The following is a 19,234-nucleotide window of genomic DNA, read 5'->3' on the forward strand; positions in this document are numbered from 1 at the left end:
AGCCGGGACTCGAATCGGCGCCCATACGAGATGCTGGCGCCACAGGCAGAGGATTAACCTACTTCACAGCGCCAGCCCCACACAGTCACTTTCAAAAGTGGCATTTCTTTAATTTTTTTTCCTCTACTGTCTCTGATCATGTGCCTTAGGGCTTAGTCTCCCTGAGCCAAAGTTCTCTGTATTCCCCTGAGCTGGGGGTTCTGGTTTGCTCTGGTGCAGAGGAATGAGAAGGGAGCCAGAGCCCCGCGTCCTCGCTGTGTGACTTCCGTGTCACACAGGATGTCAGTGTCCTCAGCTGCTCACCGCCCCTCTTTTCCTGTATGAAGGGTTGGTCGTGGGAGCCACAGCTGGAGCCTACTCCCCAGATATGGGTGCCGTGGTCCTGCTGTGCTGGGCACCAAATGACCTCGCCTCATGCTGTTAAACACCTGTGTGTAAGGGGCACCAAATGGTACAACAGACAAATTGGAACTGACTTTCCAAGTGGCCCCCGGGGAAATCCTGAGGCTTGTGTAGGATCTGAGTTTGCTCCATGGGAACCTGTGGCATAGTAATGACTGTGTAGGGGTTAGAAGTATTCGTGTATTTCCAACCCTGCAGGAGCTGTCAATGGTTACTTTAAATTTAAAAATTTTATTTGAGATGTAGAGAAACAGAGACATATGGACAAAGATCTATTTGTTGCTCCGGCCCCCAAATACCCAGTAGCTGGAGCTGTACCAGGCCAAAGCCAGGAGCCAGGGACTCAATCCAGGGCTTTCGTGTAGGTGACCTGGTCCCAAGTACCTGAGCCGTCACCTGCTGCCCTCCAGGGCGCACGTTAGCAGGAAGCTGGAGTTGGGAGCAGAGCTGGGACTTGAACCTGGCACTCCCATGTGGGATGTGGGGTCCCAAGTGGCATCTTTCCTGCATGCCAGCCACCTGGCCGCTCGCTGTTTATTTCCCCAGCACCTGATGTTTGTGTTGCCATGGTGTGTGTCTCTTGCCTGGGCGTCAAGATTGTCTTTGAAAATAGATGGACCAAAATAAAAGCTTAACAGGTGGCCGTGCTTTGCGAAGTCGTTTGTGAAACTATTCTGTGAAGCAGTCCAGGGCGAGGGAATCACGCGACTGCTCGTAACCGTATTTTATAGTTGAGCGTGGTTTTTTTTCACACATTCCTCCCGCCTCCATTTTATATATAGACTTTTCCCTCTTTCAAGCAGTGCCATGCCGATTTCCTGTAGTAACACAAGGAAGGATCGCAGCTCGTTTTATTTAGCAGTGAATGTCCTTTCCTTATTTTGTGTAACTTGAGCCTTCCGCCTAAAAATAACCCCTCTTTGCCTAATGTGGTTCTAATTATAGCTGATGTACTCTTTATGTAAATGGAAGGCCTCTTTTTAACGCACCCATTTTAATGGCTATATATGCTTATTGGGCATAAGTACACTAAAAATATGTAATAGGTGAGGACCCCTATCTCCCTTTGGAATCTGACCCTTAGGGAACATGTTAGTGCTGCCGTTTGGTTAGGCTTTCACCTGTCAATTGTGATCATTTTCTTTAAGATTTGTTTATTTGAGAGGCAAAGTTACAGAGAGAGAGAGAGGTCATCCATTTGCTGGTTCACCCCCTAGATGGCCACAATAGCTGGAGCTGCACTGATCTGAAGCCAGGAGCCAGGAGCTTCTTCAGGGTCTCCCACGTGGGTGCAGGGACCCAAGGGCTTGGGCCATCTTCTTCTTGCTTTCCCAGGCCATAGCAGAGAGCTGGATCAGAAGTAGAGCAGCTGAGACTTGAACCGGCACCCTTATGGGATGCCGGTGCCACAGGCGGAGGATTACCTGACTACGCCACAGCTGCAGTCCTATTTTCTTTTCTTTGAGATAAAATGAAAAAGACTGAGTGTTAAACCAGTTCTACCCAGTGTGGGGATCCTTTCTGTGATCATCTTGGAAGGACATTGTCTTGTGTTTCAGCTAAGTACCTGCCCCCGGCAAGTGCTCTCTCGTTGTATGGCCTCTTCTGCCAGGTTGTCCACTTTGATTTTTTTAACAGAAAGATTCATTATTTATTTAATTGTTTGAAAGGCAGAGTGAGAGAGCGAGATCTTCTGTCCACTGGGTTACTCTCCAAATGGTTATAGCCGCCAGGGGAAGCCAGGAGCCTAGAACTCCAGCTAGGTCTCCCATGTGGGTGACGGGGCCCAAGTAGGATCCTCCACTGTGTCCCCAGGTGCATTGGCAGGGAGCTGGATCGGAAGCTGAGCAGCCGGGATTTGAATTGTTCCTCCCACATGGGACGCTGGTGTCCCGAGCGGTGGTTTAACCCGGGGTGCTACATTGCAAGCCGCTCCTTTGATTTCTTTTTCAGAAGATGCTTTTTATGTTTAGTTAATATCTGACTCTAGAATTCTCATGATCATTTTCTCCAAAGCAGAGACACGGACACCAGCCGTTTCCACGTGCCAGCTCTTCAGTATCTAACGAAACTTGTAGTGTTGCCCTTGGCCTTTCCTGCTAACTGGCGTCCTGTCCACAATTCCTGGAACACGTCCATTTAGGAAACGGTTCCGAGTCTCCCTCCCCAGTGGGTGTTGCTGTTACTGTCCTTTCAAAAATATGGAACCCAATGCTCTAGAGCAGGGTTCAGCTGGCTTTTCCTGTAAAGAGTCACGTAGAAATCTGCTAGATTGCAAGCTGTAAGGTCTCTACCGCAGCTACCCAATCCTGACCTCATAGCATGAAAGCTGGTGTAGACACACAGTTTATTTATAGACGCTGAAATTTCAGTCTCTCCCTCCCTTCCTTTTTTTTTTTTTAATTTATCTTTATTTGAAAGGCAGTGATGGAGGGAGAGGGAGAGAGAGAGAGAGAGAATCTTCCATCTATGGGTTCGCTCCGCAAATGGCCACAACAGCTAGGACTTGAACCAGCTCCCATATGGGATGCTGGAGCTCCAGGCCAGGGCTTTAACCCACTGCGCCACAGCGCCGGCCCCCTTTGTAATGTTTAACATAAGATCCTCGTTAGTTTGTGAAACAGTTTTGCTAAGGTTATAATTTAACTCCCAGGGGAGAGAAGTCAGAAAACGGTGAAGCCGGTTTTTCTGGGGTGTAAACGTTTCATTAAGATTATCTGTTGGCCTTTGTGGAGGTTTACTTAGCAAGCCCTTGCTTTCTGGGGAAGGGAGAACCCAGAGGACCAGCGACTGCAGAACAATCTAGAATACCGGCTCCGGTGCGTCCATCATCTCATTGCAGCCTTGTGTTGTCCTCCACGGTGGATCCTGTTATCTTCATCTTACACCCGTGGGAAGTGGGGCTCTCGGGGTTTGCCGGGGCCCCCGAGGAAAGTCGGTGGCAGGGTTGGGGTCAGACCCAGGCCATCCTGGCTGCAGATTGCATTTGCTTCCCCAGCAGCACCACTGTTTGCCACAGCCAAGGAGAAGTGGATGTTCATTCATTATCAAGTTAATTCGTATCAGTGTACTAAATACCCTCAAATGCATGATGCTCCTGAATTATTTACCAAAACATACGTATCAGAAGCACATCTCAGAGAGGATAATGTAAATGAAGCAACTATGCCAGTTAAAACGATTTGTGCTTACCAGTCTTTGGTAAAACTGAAGACGTAGATAAGAATTTTTGATGATCTTAAGATTACTGTAAATCTTGAACACCTTGATTGTTTTTAGAAAGCTTCTATGTCTGTCTAGACCGTATCTTGCAAAAAGGCACTTCACAATGTCATTATATGAATATTCAGAAACTAAACTGCAATAGAGCCTAGATGAGAACGTGTGATAATCTAAGGATATCATTCAAGTCAGGGCTTTAAAAATACATTACTTCAAGTGCACAGAGAAGCCTGGTAAACAAGTTCTTTACAATTCACGAAGCGTGCTCCAGTCCCTGCAGACGAGTGTATCTCGAGTCTTTAAAGAGAAATGAAACATTTTCAAAAATATTTTTGGGGGCCTGTGTTGTGGTGTAGCAGCTTAGGTTGCCACCTGCAATGCTGGTGTCCCGTAGGGTTCAAGACCCGGCTGCTCCCTGCTAAGGTGCCTGGGAAGCAGCAGAGGATGGCCCAAGTCCTTGGACCCCTGCACCCATGTGGGAGACCTGGAAGAAGCTGTTGGTTTTGGCCTGGCTCAGCCCTGGTCATTGCAGCCATCTGGGGAGTGAACCAGTGGATGGCAAATCCCAGGCTCGTTAGCAGGGAGCTGGCTCAGAAGCTCAGCAGCCGGGGCTTGGACAGGTGCTCCAAAAGGGGTTGCTGGTGTTGGTGGTGGCGGCTTGACTCACTGAGCCCCAAGTCCACACCGGCGGCCCCTCTGCCAGCCTCTCTCAGCTCCACGCAGTGGCTTTCACAGAGCTTCGCTAGTGATGGTTGCTGAGTGGGGACTGACCACCCGCTCTGGTCATTCAGATTTAAATTTGTCTTGATTGTGGTTTGAAACGCCAGAAAAAATATGTTGCTCTTTTGTACATTTTTTTTTTTTGACAGGCAGAGTAGACAGTGGACAGTGAGAGAGACAGAGAGAAAGGTCTTCCTTTGCCGTTCGTTCACCCTCCAATGGCCGCCATGGCTGGCGCACCGCGCTGATCCGAAGCCAGGAGCCAGGTGCTTCTCCTGGTCTCCCATGGGGTGCAGGGCCCAAGGACTTGGGCCATCCTCCACTGCACTCCCTGGCCACAGCAGAGAGCTGGCCGGTTGCCCCCGGGACAGAATCCAGCGCCCCGACTGGGACTTGAACCTGGTGTGCCGGCGCCGCAAGGTGGAGGATTAGCCTAGTGAGCCGCGGCGCCGGCCCATTTTTTTTTAAATGGAATATTGAATCTCTATGAAGTGATCTATAAATAAATCCATCGCCCAGCTTAAAAATGCACTGGTTCAAGTTCACTTAACATTCTCAGGAGGCTCCTCCCTGATCCCAGGGCCTAGAGTTGTATGGCACCGAGGAAGGTGTGATTTCTCCTATTAATTTAAAAAATTGAGGTATAATTCACGTACCACAAAATTCACTCTTTTAAACAAGTGTGCAGGCCAGTGTTTTGTTTTGTTTTTTTTTTTTACAGGCAGAGTGGACAGTGAGAGAGAGAGACAGAGAGAAAGGTCTTCCTTTGCCGTTGGTTCACCCTCCAATGGCCGCCACGGCTGGCGTGCTGCAGCCAGCGCACCGCGCTGATTCAAAGGCAGGAGCCAGGTGCCTCTCCTGGTCTCCCATGTGGGTGCAGGGCCCAAGGACTTGGGCCATCCTCCACTGCACTCCCAGGCTACAGCAGAGAGCTGGCCTGGAAGAGGGGCAACTGGGACAGAATCCGGCACCCCAACTGGCACTAGAACCCAGTGTGCCAGTGCCGCAGGTGGAGGATTAGCCTAGTGAGCTGCAGCGCCGGCCTACGCTTTTGTTTTAACATCTAAGAAATCGTTCCCTAACCCAACATCACAAACTTTTATGTTTTCTTCTAAGAGTTTCACCTCTTCCATTTGGACCTTTGATCCACGTTGAGTGGAGTTTTGTATATAGTGTGGGGTAGCTGTCCAACTCCTTTCTTTGCATCTGATATCTATTTGTCCCAACAAAGACAGTTGCCCCCATTGTGTTGTCTGAAGCCTGCTCTTCCTCACTCAATATTTTGCTCTTTCAATGGATGCATATAGCTACAGTTTACTCATTTTCATGGCTCCATATTACCCTTTATATGAATCTGCCGTGATGTGTTTATCCATTCTTTGTTCCATACGCATTGGATTGCTTCCAGTACTTGCTGTTGTCAACACGGTTGCTGTAAACATATTCCGAGTGTCTCTTTAGTGTGTGAGCTGCTCTCTGGGGTGTACGCCTTCGGGTACAGAGTATGCGCGTTCCAAAGTGGTTATAATATTTGTGCTCCTATTGGCAATGTTGGAGGGAGAGTTACATTTGGGGAAACTCAGTTTTAAGCATTCTGTTTGTTTGGTATCTCTTTGGAAAAAAAGCCATTACTCAAAAAAAAAAAAAAAAAAGAGGAATTCACAAATTAAATTTAGCTTTTAGGCTTCTGCTATTTTATTAGTAAGAATTATTTTAAACAAGAAGATGACTAATAGAGCAACTGGTATGCAATTAGCATGTCTTTAAATTTTTAAATATTAGTGTGTGGCTTCAACAGATCCTTGGCTGGTTGAGGTGGTGGAGATGTTTGCTAATAGTACAGTAGTCCTCTGATGTCCTGTGTTTGCTTTCTATGGTTTTGGTTATGGCTTGAAAATATTAATAGAAAATTCCAGAAATAAGCAATTCCTAAGTTTTAAATTGCATGTTGTTGTGAGAAGCATGATGAAGGCTGGCACTGTCCTGTTCTGTCCTGCCTGGGAGTTGTCTCTGTGTCCAGCTTGTCCAAGCTGTGTGTGCTGCCTGCCTGTCACTCACGGAGTAGCTACACTGGTGATCAGATTGACCACTGTGGTGTTGTAGTGCTTGAGTGGTGCTTTGTTTATTTGTTTGAAAGGCAGAGTTAGAGGGAAAGACAGGGAGATCTGCCATCTGCTGGTTCACTCCCCAAATGGCTGTAACAACCAGGGCTGGACCAGGCTGGAGTCAGGGGCCTGAAACCCCATCCAGGTCTCCCACTTAGGTGCAGGGGCTCAAGCACTTAGGCCATCCTCCACTGCTCCCTCGGGTGCATTAGCAGGGAGCTGGATTGGAAGTGGAGCGGCTAGGGCTGAAGCTGGTGTTCATGTGGGATGCTGGCATCACGGGCCGCGGCTTAACCCGCTCTGCCACGAAGCCGGCTCTCTGTTATGTTACTTAATAGCCACCTCCGTGTGCAGGAGTAGGGGTTCTGGGAATTAGGGTATGCCAAAGAGAAGTCATGAAGTGCTTTCTAAGTGAGAAAGCAAAAGTTTTTCACGTGTATGTGTATTGGAAGAAACAGTATTTGCGGGGTTTGGTACCATCTGTGGTTTCAAGTACCCACAGCGGTCTTGGAAACATATCCTTTGTGGATAATGGGTGGGACATCTATAGCCAAACCTCTGTGTGTGTGTGTGTGTGTTAAAGATTCATTTATTTAAGCCGGCGTTGTGGCTCACTAGGCTAATCCTCCGCCTTGCAGCGCCGGCACACCGGGTTCTAGTCCCAGTCTGGGCGCCGGATTCTGTCCCGGTTGCCCCTCTTCCAGGCCAGCTCTCTGCTGTGGCCAGGGAGTGCAGTGGAGGATGGCCCAAGTCCTTGGGCCCTGCACCCCATGGGAGACCAGGACAGGCACCTGGCTCCTGCCTTCGGATCAGTGCGGTGTGCCCGGCCACAGCGCTAGCCGTGGCGGTCATTGGAGGGTGAACCAACGGCAAAGGAAGACCTTTCTCTCTGTCTCTCTCTCACTGTCCACTCTGCCTGTCAAAAAATTTAAAAAAAAATAATAAAAGATTCATTTAATTTGAAAGACAGAGTTACAGTGAGAGAGGTAGGAGGAGAGAGACAGAGAAAGAGGGGGAGAGGAAGAGAGTGAGAAAGAGAGATTTTCCAACTGCTGGTTCACTCCCCAAAGGCCAGGGCTGGGCCAGGCTAAAGCTAGGAGCCTGGAACTCCATCTAGGTCCCCTGTACGTGGGTACAGGGGCCCACTTGGCCATCTTCCGCTTTCCCAGGTACATTAGTGGGAAGTGGAGCAGCTAGGAATTGAACCAGCGCCCATATAGGATGCTGGTGCTGCAGGCAGATTAATCCACTGCTCCACAACAGTGGAGCCCATGTGGTAACTGATGTCACATCTCCCACCTAAGGTATGGAGCAGGTGCAGCCCAGTAGAGAAGTTGTCAAAATCCAGGTAGACTTCCCTTGCTTGGTACCCACACATTAGTGGCACAATGGTTATGCTAAGAAAAAAAATGTGTCCACAATGAGGAAAAGCTCCCTTGTCTCATTTCCTCTTCCTGTAGTACCACATGCAAGAGTTGACGGATGACAAAGCTAGGTGACGAGGGTGGGCTAGCCGCGCTGTCGAGCCTGGGAGACAAGTGCTGTCCGGGGTGGGCACATCTGCTTGTGATGAACGCGAGTTGTAGTTGGAAAGCACAACCAGGGGCAGCAGGAACACCTGTATCCCATGTGGGAGTGCCTGGCTCGAGTCCTGGCTACTGTGCTCCTGATCCACACCCTGGGAGGAGCACACGATGGCCCCAGGTTCTTGGGTCCCTGCCACCTATGTAGGAGGCCAGGATTGAGTTCCAGGCTTCTGGCTTTGGCCTGGCCCAGCCCTGGCTGTGGAAGGCATTTGGAGGATGACAAAGCAGATGGGAGATCTCTGTCTGTCACTTTCTCTCTTTCTTTCTAATAAATAAAAATTAAAAGCATATTTAAAAAATAAAACATAACTAACCTGTGCCAGACCCCTGGTCAGCAGGGATGGGGCCATCAAGAGGCAAAGAAGGGAGGGGTCTCTGGAAGGTAGCTGGGTGGGACCCCTACAGGTGCTAGATAGAATGCGGCACAGCCCAGGCAAGGGGTCTCATCTCCCCAGATGTCTGTCATTTTTCTCTTGTCTTTTTTTTTTTTTTTAAAGATTTATTTATTTGAAAGGCAGAATTACAGAGAGCAGAGGCAGAGAGAGAGAAAGAGAGAGAGAGAGAGGTCTTCCTTCAGCTGCAGTGCCTGGGGCTGGGCCGATCTGAAGTCGGGAGCTTCTTCTGGGTCTCCCACGTGGGTGCAGGGGCCCAAGGACTTGGGCCATCTTCTACTGCTTTCCCAGGCCACAGCAGAGAGCTGGATCGGAAGTAGAGCAGTTCTAGCAGACTAGAACCGGCGCCCATATGGGATGCTGGCACTGCAGATGGAGACTTTACCTACTATGCCACAGCACCGGCCCCTTTTCCTTGTCTTGTCTTTAGCTCAAACCCCTCTGGGTGTCCCCCCCACCCCCACACCCTTAGGTTGTAAGTTTTCTAGTGACAAGACTCGTGTCCATTCTGTTGGGCCAACACAGCCTCTTACCATAGGAGTGCAAGCCCCTCTGTGTGACATTGGAAGTCCCCCACAAGGCTGGCTGTGCCCGCCTCATTCCCTACCTTTCCCGGTACCCTGTGCTGTGGCCAGAATCAAACTAATTACAACTCCCCAAATGCACTACGTCGTTAACTTTTAATATCTTCTCGTTTTATTGCCTTTGCTCTCTGGAAAATCGGAGCTAATGAAATGTGGGCTATCAGCTACGTGGACGTGGTTATGTGACGGCTCCGCGACGCTCTTGGTAATGAAATCTTAAATGTTACATCTTTTTGAACCCAGACGCTCATTTGAACTCAATTTTGTCTGAAGCTTTATAGCATTTTCTGAAGATCATGTTGTATTCTGCTTTCTTCTGGATGGTTTTTCTTAGGGATTTACTTCTTCATTCATTTGAAAGGTAGAGTGTTGGGATGGAGGGGGAGAGGGGGGAGGGAGGGAGGGAGGGAGGAAGGAATTTTCAACCTGTTGGTTCACTTAGCAAATGCTGGCAACTGCCAGAGCTGGCCCAGACTGAAACCAGGAGCCTGGAACTCCATCCATGTCTCCCACGTGGGTGGCAGGGACCAAGCACTTGAGCCACCACCTGCTGCCTCCCAGTCTGTATGTTAGCAGGAGGCTGGACAGAGCAGAGTGGCTGGGATTCAAAGCAACACTCCACTACGGGGATGTGCGTATCCTATATGGCAGCCTAACCTGCCGTGTGCCACAGTGCCCACCCCTCTTCTGGACGATTTGCAAGCAACTTTGGTCAAAGGCAATAAAGGTGGGGCCAGCTCTGTGGCGCAGTGGATTAGGCCACCACTTGTGATGCCAGCAACCCATATGAGCTGCAGTTCTAGTCCTGCTGCTGCTCTACTTATGACCCAGCTCCTTGCTAATGTGCCTGGGAAAGCCCCAGAAGATGGACCAAGTAGTTGGACGCCTGCTACCCACAAGAGAGACCTGGATGGAGCTCCACGTTCCTAGTTTCAGCCTGGCCAGTACTGTTTGCCTGAAAAAAAATCCTGAGTATATTTTATATTTATTAGATGTGTAAAAATGGCCTTCTGTTCTTCAGGACTCTCTGCTTGTGTGTTGATGAGCAGTTGCAGGATTGAGGGCGTGGCCGTGTCAGGGTTGTGCATGGAGTAGCATGGAAGACTGCATGCCGAGTGTGGCTGGGGCTGCCACACAGCTAAATGTTCAACATAAGACTCTCTCCCTTCTTACACAGAACTGTATTCGCTCCTCAGTACATTATGTGCATTCCCCTTTCATTGTTCATGTGTTCAAGGGCATGTCAAAACCTGTGGAAGAGTGGAATGAAGAGAAGCTTATTTTAGTGCCAAAAATTTGAAATCTACATGGATGCAAGGTCTTCAAAGCATTCATGGGAAAATGCGTATTATGAACTATGCCTGATTTCAAGCTTTTTTGCATCAAGATAAACATCTTTTCATTCTATTTCCACGAACTTTTCAAGGTCCAGCCTATTACTATTTTATTTGCAAGAAAGTTTTGCATAATTTCATAAATTGGGCAAATTTGATTAAGGTTTTCTATATATATATAGAATATATATATATATATATATATATATATAAAGTTATAGAGAGAGAGGGAGAGATCTTCCACCTGTTGGTTTACTCCCCAGATGGCTGCAATGGCCAGGGCTGGGCCAGGCTGAAGCCAGAAGCCAGGAGTTTTGTCCAGGTCTCCCACATGGGTGCAGGGGCCAAGATACTTGGCCTGCCTTTCACTGCTTTCCCCAGGCTATTAGCAGGGAGCTAGACCAGAAGTGTGGCAGGCCGGACATGAGCCCGTGGCAGCTTTACCCACTGTGCCACAACTCTGGCTTCTAAACTTCTATATTTTTAGCTGAAGATGCACAAACAAGTTGTTCAAAGGATCTGGGGCTGATGCACTGTCTCTCTGCCTAAATTCCTTGTCCCCAACCTCTAGTTGTGGTCCCCAGATGCACCTGTATGCGGCCCTGCCATTTTTTTTTTAAAGATTTTATTTATTTATTTGTAAGGCAGAGTCATAGAGAGGCAGAGGCAGAGAGAGAGAGAGAGAAAGGTCTTCCATCCACCGGCTCACTCCCCAGATGGCCACAAAAGCCGAGTTGTGCCAATCTGAAGCCACGAGCCAGGAGCCTCCTTGGGGTCTTCCATGCAGGTACAGGGGCCCAAGGACTTGGGCCATCCTCCACTGCTTTTCCAGGCCACAGCAGAGAGCTGGATCGGAAGTGGAGCAGCCAGGACTTGAACCGGTGCCCACATGGGATGCCGGCACTGCAGGCGGTGGCTCCACCTGCTACCCCACAGCGCCAGCCCCAGCCTTGCCATTTTTGAGAAGTTCACCTTTTGCTGTACCACACTCCCCTTTTATTGGAGGTGGTACTTGTATCACCATTTGCGATACGATGATATTGTAGGGCACCAAACTGTGCTTGGGGGTTTGAGTGTCCCCTCCACATCTCTGGCTGAAATGTCACCGCCCCTGTGACAGCATGACAGGTGATTGGGTCATGAGAGCTCCGCCCCATGAATGGATTTGTGAGTCAGTCACCTTGAGAGTGGGGTTGTTATAGGTTGGGTCCCCTGGGGCCCCGGCCCCCGCCCAGCTGCCGGCACCATGCTCTTGCACTTCTCAGCCTTCCTGGGTCTGTTGTATTCTGCTCCCGCAGTAGCAAACACAGCAGGACAGTGTGCTCCCGGAGGGACCGCCCAAGCATTCAGCACGGTCCAGGTTCTCGTGTCTGGTGTGGTCAGCAGGCAAAGCAGAGGCGGAGCGGCCTTGGCCTGCAGGTCGTGTCTTGGTTGCCAGCCTGCCTGTTGGCCTACAAACCTGCAGTGTCTAGAGATCGGAGTGGACTCTCCTGTGTTTTCTGCACAGTTGTGGCTGGGCTGTGCGGGAGGCTGCATCTGCACTTGCACACCTTGTGAATTTCTTCCCAGTCTGCTGGCGCGTGGATTGCCTGTGTCTGCAGTCAATACCTCGGCAAAGGCTCCGTGTTTCGCTCTGGGCTGAGCTTGAGAGTCCGCGGAGGGAGGCAGTGCACTGGGTCTGGGTGTGGGTGTCGTACGTCTTCTCGTCCGTGGTGATTTGGGTTCTTAGGCTCCCAGGTATGCGACTTTGTTTTCAGGAGTTGATTGGGCAGTGAACTGAGGTCTTCTCACTGGCTTGACCACATAAAGCCCTCAGTACCTGTTTTGACTGGAGATGAAATTTCTACCTTGTTCCGTCCATCTATTTATGGCAATGCTACTCTGCCTGTCGTGGGACACAATTTTTATAAAGAAACATTGATTTATTATTTATGTGAAAGGCAGAGTGACAGAGACAAGAGAGTGACACAGAGAGAAAGAGATCTTCCATCCACTGGCTCACTCCCCAAATGGCTGCAAGGTGAGCCGAAGGTGAGCCAGGCTGAAGCCAGGAGGCTCGAACTCCATCTGAGTCTCCCATGTGGGTGCAGGGACCCAAGCACGTGGGTCATCTTCCACTGCTTTCCCAGGCACAGTAGCAGGGAGCTGGATCAGAAGTGGAGCAGCTGGGACTCGAACTGGTGTCCACATGGGATGCTGGCATTACAGGCGGCCGCTCAACCCTTTCAACACAACACCGGCTCCTTAAGCAGATATTCTGGCTTTGCTTAGTAAAGGGTGGCCCAAAACTATAATGCCGGACAGTGGAATTTCAGTGTTTCATGAAAAACTTCCCATTACAAAAGAATTGCTTTTTCCTTTCTTTGGGTGGGAAGGCAGATTTCTGCTGTATTCTGTGAAACTGTTGCCAGAGGGAAAGAGGCAAAAAAGGGAAGAAACCAGCAGCCGAGGAAAGTGGCATTTGAATTTTACTTAATAAAATCATGACGAATGCCCGCGACCAGAGCAAACAGGTGCTGGGGTTGCCTCGGGCTGTGTTCCTCTGTCCCGCCGCCTGGGAGAACTGTAAGTTGCCTCGGTCTAGGATGGCATTGCAAAGGAGCTGCTACTTTTATGCCGGCTTACCAGCTGACCGGCAGAGGGCTGCAGCCTTTTGGCCCAGATGAACACTTAGTTGACGGTTCAGTCATTTGAAGCAGAGACGGTGACTCTCAAACAGGAGTGAAAGCTTGCATGGCGGGAGGGGGCAGGGAGACGGCAAGCAGAGATTGGAAAAGGCAGAGGCAGGAGCAGGGAGGAAGAGGAAAGAGTGCACACACACGTGGTGGGAAAGCAGGTACTCTCCAGTTCCCTCAGCTCCAGCTCACTGGCATAGGTTCTAGAAGTTTCCTGGGGTGCTGCACGGAATGGTGTTTCCTGCGAAGACATTTGCATGCAGCAAACCTGATGTCAAGTTGCTGAGTCGTCTCTGTAGAGCCTTCTTTGTGTGCCTTTGCCTCAAACGTTGCGGATTCCTTGCATGCTGTCGAGGTCACAGCTGGTCCGGAAGCTTTCTCTTAGTAACCTTGAACTTGGTGTGGAGAAAATGCCCAGGAAGGGGAGGTGCTCTTTTTCCTGACTGACACAGGAAACAGACCACAGCAGCCTGTTTGTCGTTACTGTAATGCACTACTTGAGGCCATGCACTCTATAAAGAAAAGAGGTCTTGCAGCTCACAGCTTTGGAGGCTGAAAGTCCAGGGTGTGGCAACCCCGTGGATCTGGCCTCTGGGGAGGGCCGGGCAGCAGCTGGCATGGCCTGGGAGGGGGAGACCACCTGGCGAGACAGGGAGCCAGAGAGAAATCCAGGGGTGAGTCTTGCTTTTGTGTGAGAACCTTCACCCCAGAACTAAACGGGGATCCCTCGAGAGCTATGTTAGTTCTTTCCAAGGACCTCATCACTTCCCATGAGGCCCTGCCTCTTGAGGGTCCCACCACCCTCACACTGGGGGCCACGCTCCCAGCACATGAACCTTTGGGGGCCACACTCAAACCATAGACAAACCGTGTCACCCCCTCGCTAAAACCACCCCATGAAAAAACCCTCTGTTCTAGGACCTTCTACACCTGGCGGTTCATGAGACACAGTGCTCAGAGACAAGTCATGCTTTCAGTTTGCTTTGTGCTCCGTGGGCCTCACATTACTCAGTCTTTGATCCCTGACGGGTGGCAGAAACAGCGATGCTTTTTAGATTAGAGCTAGAACAAAACAAAAAAAGGCACTCTGTGGAAGGGAGTATTTTTTATTGATCAATGATTAGTGAGTCTTTCGATGACATGTTTTGTATTAAATATGATTTCAAAACCTTCCGTTTTGGAAGGGACCACCTGTCATCACGTCCCTGAGTGCGGCCAGGGGCAGCAGAGTGAAAAATCTCCATGCACAGCCAATTCCTAAATTCTGGGGGGGGGGGGGGTAGATCAGAGAAGCTAGCCGCTTGAGCTTTCTGTACGTGTTCACATTTCTGTTTCATTTCCTGACTTTTCATATACTTTCTCCTCGGAGATGCACTTAGTGTCTTGGCACTCAGGCATTTCCTGTGATGAAATCAATAGTCCTCTACTTACATGGTCTATATGCAGTGGAAGAAAAATCCAGAGGACCTAATGTGGGTGCCTCATTCATTATGAAGCCACTTAGAACTTCACCAGCCTTGCCTAATGGGTGATCCACGATGTGAGCCAGGTTGTCCCGGGCTCCATGCTCTTTCGGGGATTCTGTGGGATTCTTCTGGGGCGGGGAGGGAGGGATACTTCAGGAGACCCCGGCACACCCCACATCCCTGGTTGTTCCCTTCCAGGTAGGCTGAGGAAGGGAAAGCGTTCTTCCCTAAGGTGTGAGTGAGAGCTTGGCAGGTGGAGCCGAGCTGCACACGGCCCACATATAGCAGGATTATCTTCTCCCTCGGGGACAGAGAAGGGTAACTTCTGACACCCATTTCTGTTCTTCCAAAACCCTTTGCACTGGGGTGCTGGGGTGGAGCCAGGTTGCTCCCGGTGATGGGCACACGCCTGGGTAAAGCCTGTTCCTCAACTGCTTGGTGTGGTGCTCCACTCTTGTGTGGTCTTAGGAACATTCTTTAAAGATATTTGCTTTAGAATATTTATTTACTTCTGTGTTTTTGAAAGGCAGAGCAACTCAGAGAGGACAGACGACACAGAGATTTCTCATCCTCTGGTTCACTCCCCAAATGCCCACCACAGCCAGGGCTGGGCCAGACTAAGCCAGGAGTCTAGAGCTCCATCTGGGTCTCTCACACGGGCGGCAGGTGCCCAAGTACTTGAGCCATCACCTGCTGCCTCCCGTGGTGCACTTTAGCAGGCGGCTGGAAGCGGAAGCGGAACTGGGGCTCAAACTGGCACTCTGACATGGGACGCACGGCATGTGGGTGTCCCAAGAGGCATATTAACTGCTCCACCAAGCACTCGCCCCTTTAGGGAAGTCGCAACTGCACACTCTACCTTATTTTCCTTACCTTTCTGAGATGTGGGAAACACGAGGCATCCATCCCTTCTTTTCAGCATCATTCATTCGTTGTCAAATCCCGGGACCGTGACTGGTGGATGAGCCAGCAGGTTATGCCTTGAGGCGGCCATGGCAATTAGAGACTGTCTGGAGATATTACGGGGTGGGGGCCAATTCCGTGTGGAGGTGATTGGTGGGGCCAACAGGAAATGACCTCAAGTTGATAGATTCGCAGCGGGAGGGATGAGCCCAGAATCTGTGAACTCTCAGAACTCAGACAAGGTGAGCCGGTGTAACTTGCAGGAAGTGTGACTCACTTGTGACTGTAACTGAGAAGGATTAGCCCAACTCATCTGAAGAAACAATGTGCCGATAGATGCTTCCAGAGAATGAAGGGAGAGGCGGGAGGGAAAGGAGGTTGCACATTCCTGGCCCCGTGCTGGCCTTGGGGACTGTCGTTCACCGCGGTGACTCAGGGATGAACCCTGGGCAAGGGGTTGTGTGGAGCAGGGATTTGGAGACAGACTGAGTTTGAATTCCCACTTTCCCACTACTTCCTAGGCATTTGACCTGGAACAAGTCCTTTCAAATCCCTGAGCTTCTCTTTGCTGGTCCTTAAAAGTTGCTCAAAAAAAAAAAAAAAAAAAAAAAAAGTGGCAGGTGGCCGTGTGTGTGTGTGTGTGTGTGTGCCTGCCTGCTATGCCTTCTGTATAATACACACTTAGTCGATGTCAGCTCTGCTCTTGGGGACTACGCTGAGATTTGAACCCAGCTATGTCCTGGTTCAAGACTTCAGCCTGTGAGCTTTGGGGTTTTTAAACAGACAGGCTGGAGTTGGGAAGAGCCATGTTTTAATTGTATTGCTGCTCACTCGCTAACTGTTTTGAACAAAGTCCATTGATTCTCGGTGCAGGAGCGCTTGCTGGGGAGGGTGAGTCAGCAAGTCTGCCGTGCTAACTTGTTCAGGAGCTTTGTGTGACAGATTGATTTTAAAAGCCCCCAACAAAACAGAGGGTTTTATTTTACCAGAAATATTGTCAAGACGGTGCTGAGCTTTGAAATCATCCAGTACAAGTTGAATAGGGTCTTTTCTCCCATAGACGGGAGAATCCTGATATGTTGGGGAAATAGAGGCTTGCCCCTGTGTCTGTAGGGGACTTGTAGGATGAAATCCAAGGCCGCTGAAATCCCTCCTAGTATTTTCACGGGAACCACGCATTTCCCCCTACACTGTTAATCATCTCTGGCTAACTTGTAATACCACGTCAATGCTGCATTGTGTAGGGATTAACGACAAGAAAAAAACCAGTCTACATGTCAAGTACAGATGCAATTTATTTTCCCTGAATATTTTCCATCTGCAGTTGGTTGGACCTGGGATTTGAACCCCTCGGAAGGAGGGCCTCCTGTGCTTTCCATCACCTGTCAGGCTTCCATCACCTGTCAGCCTCGCCTGGGGCAGGTGACGACTGTCACGACCCCACCCAGCAAGCCTGGTCTTTTCTAAAGGGATGGACTGGGGCTTGGTGTGGAGAGAGGGTGAAACCTGGTTACTAGCATTTTCTTCCTCCTCCTCCTCTCTCTGTTTTTGTCTTTTTGTTACTAGCATTTTCAGCTAACAGGGTCTACCTGTGTTTGCATGCGGGCGAGCCTGTGCCCAGGGGTGTCTGTGTGGGTTTCCATCCTCAGGAGGTTCCAGGGCCAAGGGCATGCAGGGGAAAGCTGCTGAAGAGAATAGTTTCTGAGTCTCTTTGCAAAAGCAAGTTCCAGGTTCCTGTTTTCCTGCCCGGAGGGGGTGAGTGGCCCCAGCCCCTCACGTGGGGCAGCTGCGGGGCTCTTTCTTGGGGGTCTTTGTCCTCATTTGAATTCAGAACATCTGGATCATTTTCACAGAAGAGGTTTTAAGTAAGTTCCTTGCAGCCCTGGGATCAACACCTCTCTGAAATTGGTTGAACCCCAATCCAAAACCTGTTGGTGTTCCTGTTACATTGTGCAGCTCCTCGTGGGCCCCTTGAAAAGTGACCTCTCTGGAGAAAGCATAATCGCCTGCTCATTGTACAGGAAGATGAGGCCCTCAGAAGGGGTCACGCTCATCACAGCCGTGCTGCTGTTCTGGAAGCCCGCTGCCCCACCAGGAATCCTTGCTGTAGGGCTTGAGTTGGGCGAGTTCTTAACAGGAGAGCGGAAATATATCTGGCTTCGCCAACGGCCAGATCTTTGTTGCCACCACCCGACTCTGCTGTTATAGCTCCAAAGCAGCAACAGACAGCGGGGTGAATCAGTGTGACTGTGTTGCAATAAAACTTTATTTAACAAGCCAGCAGCCCACCGCCCCCAGTTTACTAACCACTGCGTAGATCGTCATGGACTTTTGATATCCTTTGGACCAAGTATGAAGATTATACTTTGGACGGCTGGTGCTGTGGTGCAGTGGGTTAAGGCCCTGGCCTGAAGCGCCGGCATCCCATATGGGCACTGGTTTGAGACCCAGCTGCTCCACTTCCAATCCAGCTCTCTGCTATGGCCTGGGAAAGCAGTAGAAGATGGCCCAAGTCCTTGGGCCCCTGCACCCACATGGGAGACCCGGAAGAAGCTCCTGGCTTCGAATGCGCACAGCTCCAGCCACTATGGCCAATTGGGGAGTGAACCAGTGGATGGAAGACCTCTCTCTTTCTCTCTCTGCCTCTCCTCTCTCTGTGTAACTCTGACTTTCAAATAAATAAATAAATCTTTTTTTTAAAAAAGATTATACTTTGGAGCCAGAAACTCCTTTGAATATAAATTATACATGTTTAGAAAGAAGATGCTTCCATATTTATGTATTATAATCATTTCCTAAACCTTATCTAATTAGCATTCCACATTTACCTCCTGAGAAGTACACTCTCTATCAATTCTAGGGAAGGTGCTTATGTTTGATATGAAACAATTAATTGATGGTGTGTGAATTCCTCTTCACATTGCAGTTCTTTTGGACATGCCATTGAGGTCCAAGCACCATGTTGATGTGCATCTCTCAATTCCTGGTTATGAGGTTCCCTTGGAGTCCTTAATGGCTTGGGTGCCATCCCAAGCAACCTTCCTCTCATCCTGAGTTACCCTGAGTGTGTCTCCATGATTTCACCTTGGAGGAGCTGTGTGGGATGAGCTCATACTAATGCTAATGCTCTGGTCTCCTAGCACTGGGGGACCCTGGGTGCTTACTCCATTCCTGGTGTTACATCTCCTCCAAATCCCCACAAGAGTGTGCGAGCTGGGTCTGCTGCATTTTCAAAGTCACCCTTCGTTACACGTGCACATGGGCTGCACCTCGAGTTTGGCTGTGAACTGATTATTCTCACCAGGGCCCGTTAACACACATTCCATCACTCCCACAGCTAAAAATAAACCATATTTAACACTTGAAAGCAAAATTTCAGGCAAATATGTACTCTGCTTTGGTGGAATCTTTGTTGAAAATGGTAACGGTGGAATCCAATGCTTACCTGTAGGATGGAAGGTTACATTCCTTTGTCTGAGCAAGGTGGATAGAAATGAATTCCACCAATCAATAGATGTCATCAGAGATTGATGCTGGGTGCCTCACTGTCCGAAATGATAGTAGTCCATCTTGTTTTAGGGTCTCCTGCCCTCCATTTGTGGCACGCTGTCAATAATTATTCATCATCTTCAATCATGCTGCTATGTTAAAGGCTTTAGGAATATTTAGTGCTGCTTATAGCTCGTGCCTCCATAAATGGAAATCACCTGCATCCTAGGAGGTACTTGAAAGAGATGGGATTATAGATGATTTTTTACTTTGTATAGTTTTTCTGTGTGTTACAAATGTTCAATAATTAATGAAAATGTTACTCCAAGCAACACACGCATTGCAAAAACTTTCCA

The 19,234-nt window shown here is 49.5% G+C and overlaps 1 protein-coding gene and 1 long non-coding RNA gene across 2 annotated transcripts in view; one reads left to right on the forward strand and one right to left on the reverse strand.

Moving 5' to 3' along the window:
* The window catches only part of PITPNC1 (phosphatidylinositol transfer protein cytoplasmic 1), a 277,922-nt gene that overhangs the window by 18,270 nt on the left and 240,418 nt on the right, over positions 1–19,234 (forward strand). The gene's annotated exons all lie outside the window — the stretch shown is intronic.
* LOC138846040 (uncharacterized) lies at positions 12,798–15,615 on the reverse strand. Its single transcript, XR_011383418.1, has 2 exons — positions 15,360–15,615; positions 12,798–13,660 (listed from the first exon to the last, which is right to left on the reverse strand). It is a non-coding gene; the product is annotated as an uncharacterized lncRNA (long non-coding RNA).

This window comes from Oryctolagus cuniculus, chromosome 17 (genome assembly GCF_964237555.1).
Source record: "Oryctolagus cuniculus chromosome 17, mOryCun1.1, whole genome shotgun sequence".
Taxonomy (NCBI): Eukaryota; Metazoa; Chordata; class Mammalia; order Lagomorpha; family Leporidae; genus Oryctolagus; species Oryctolagus cuniculus.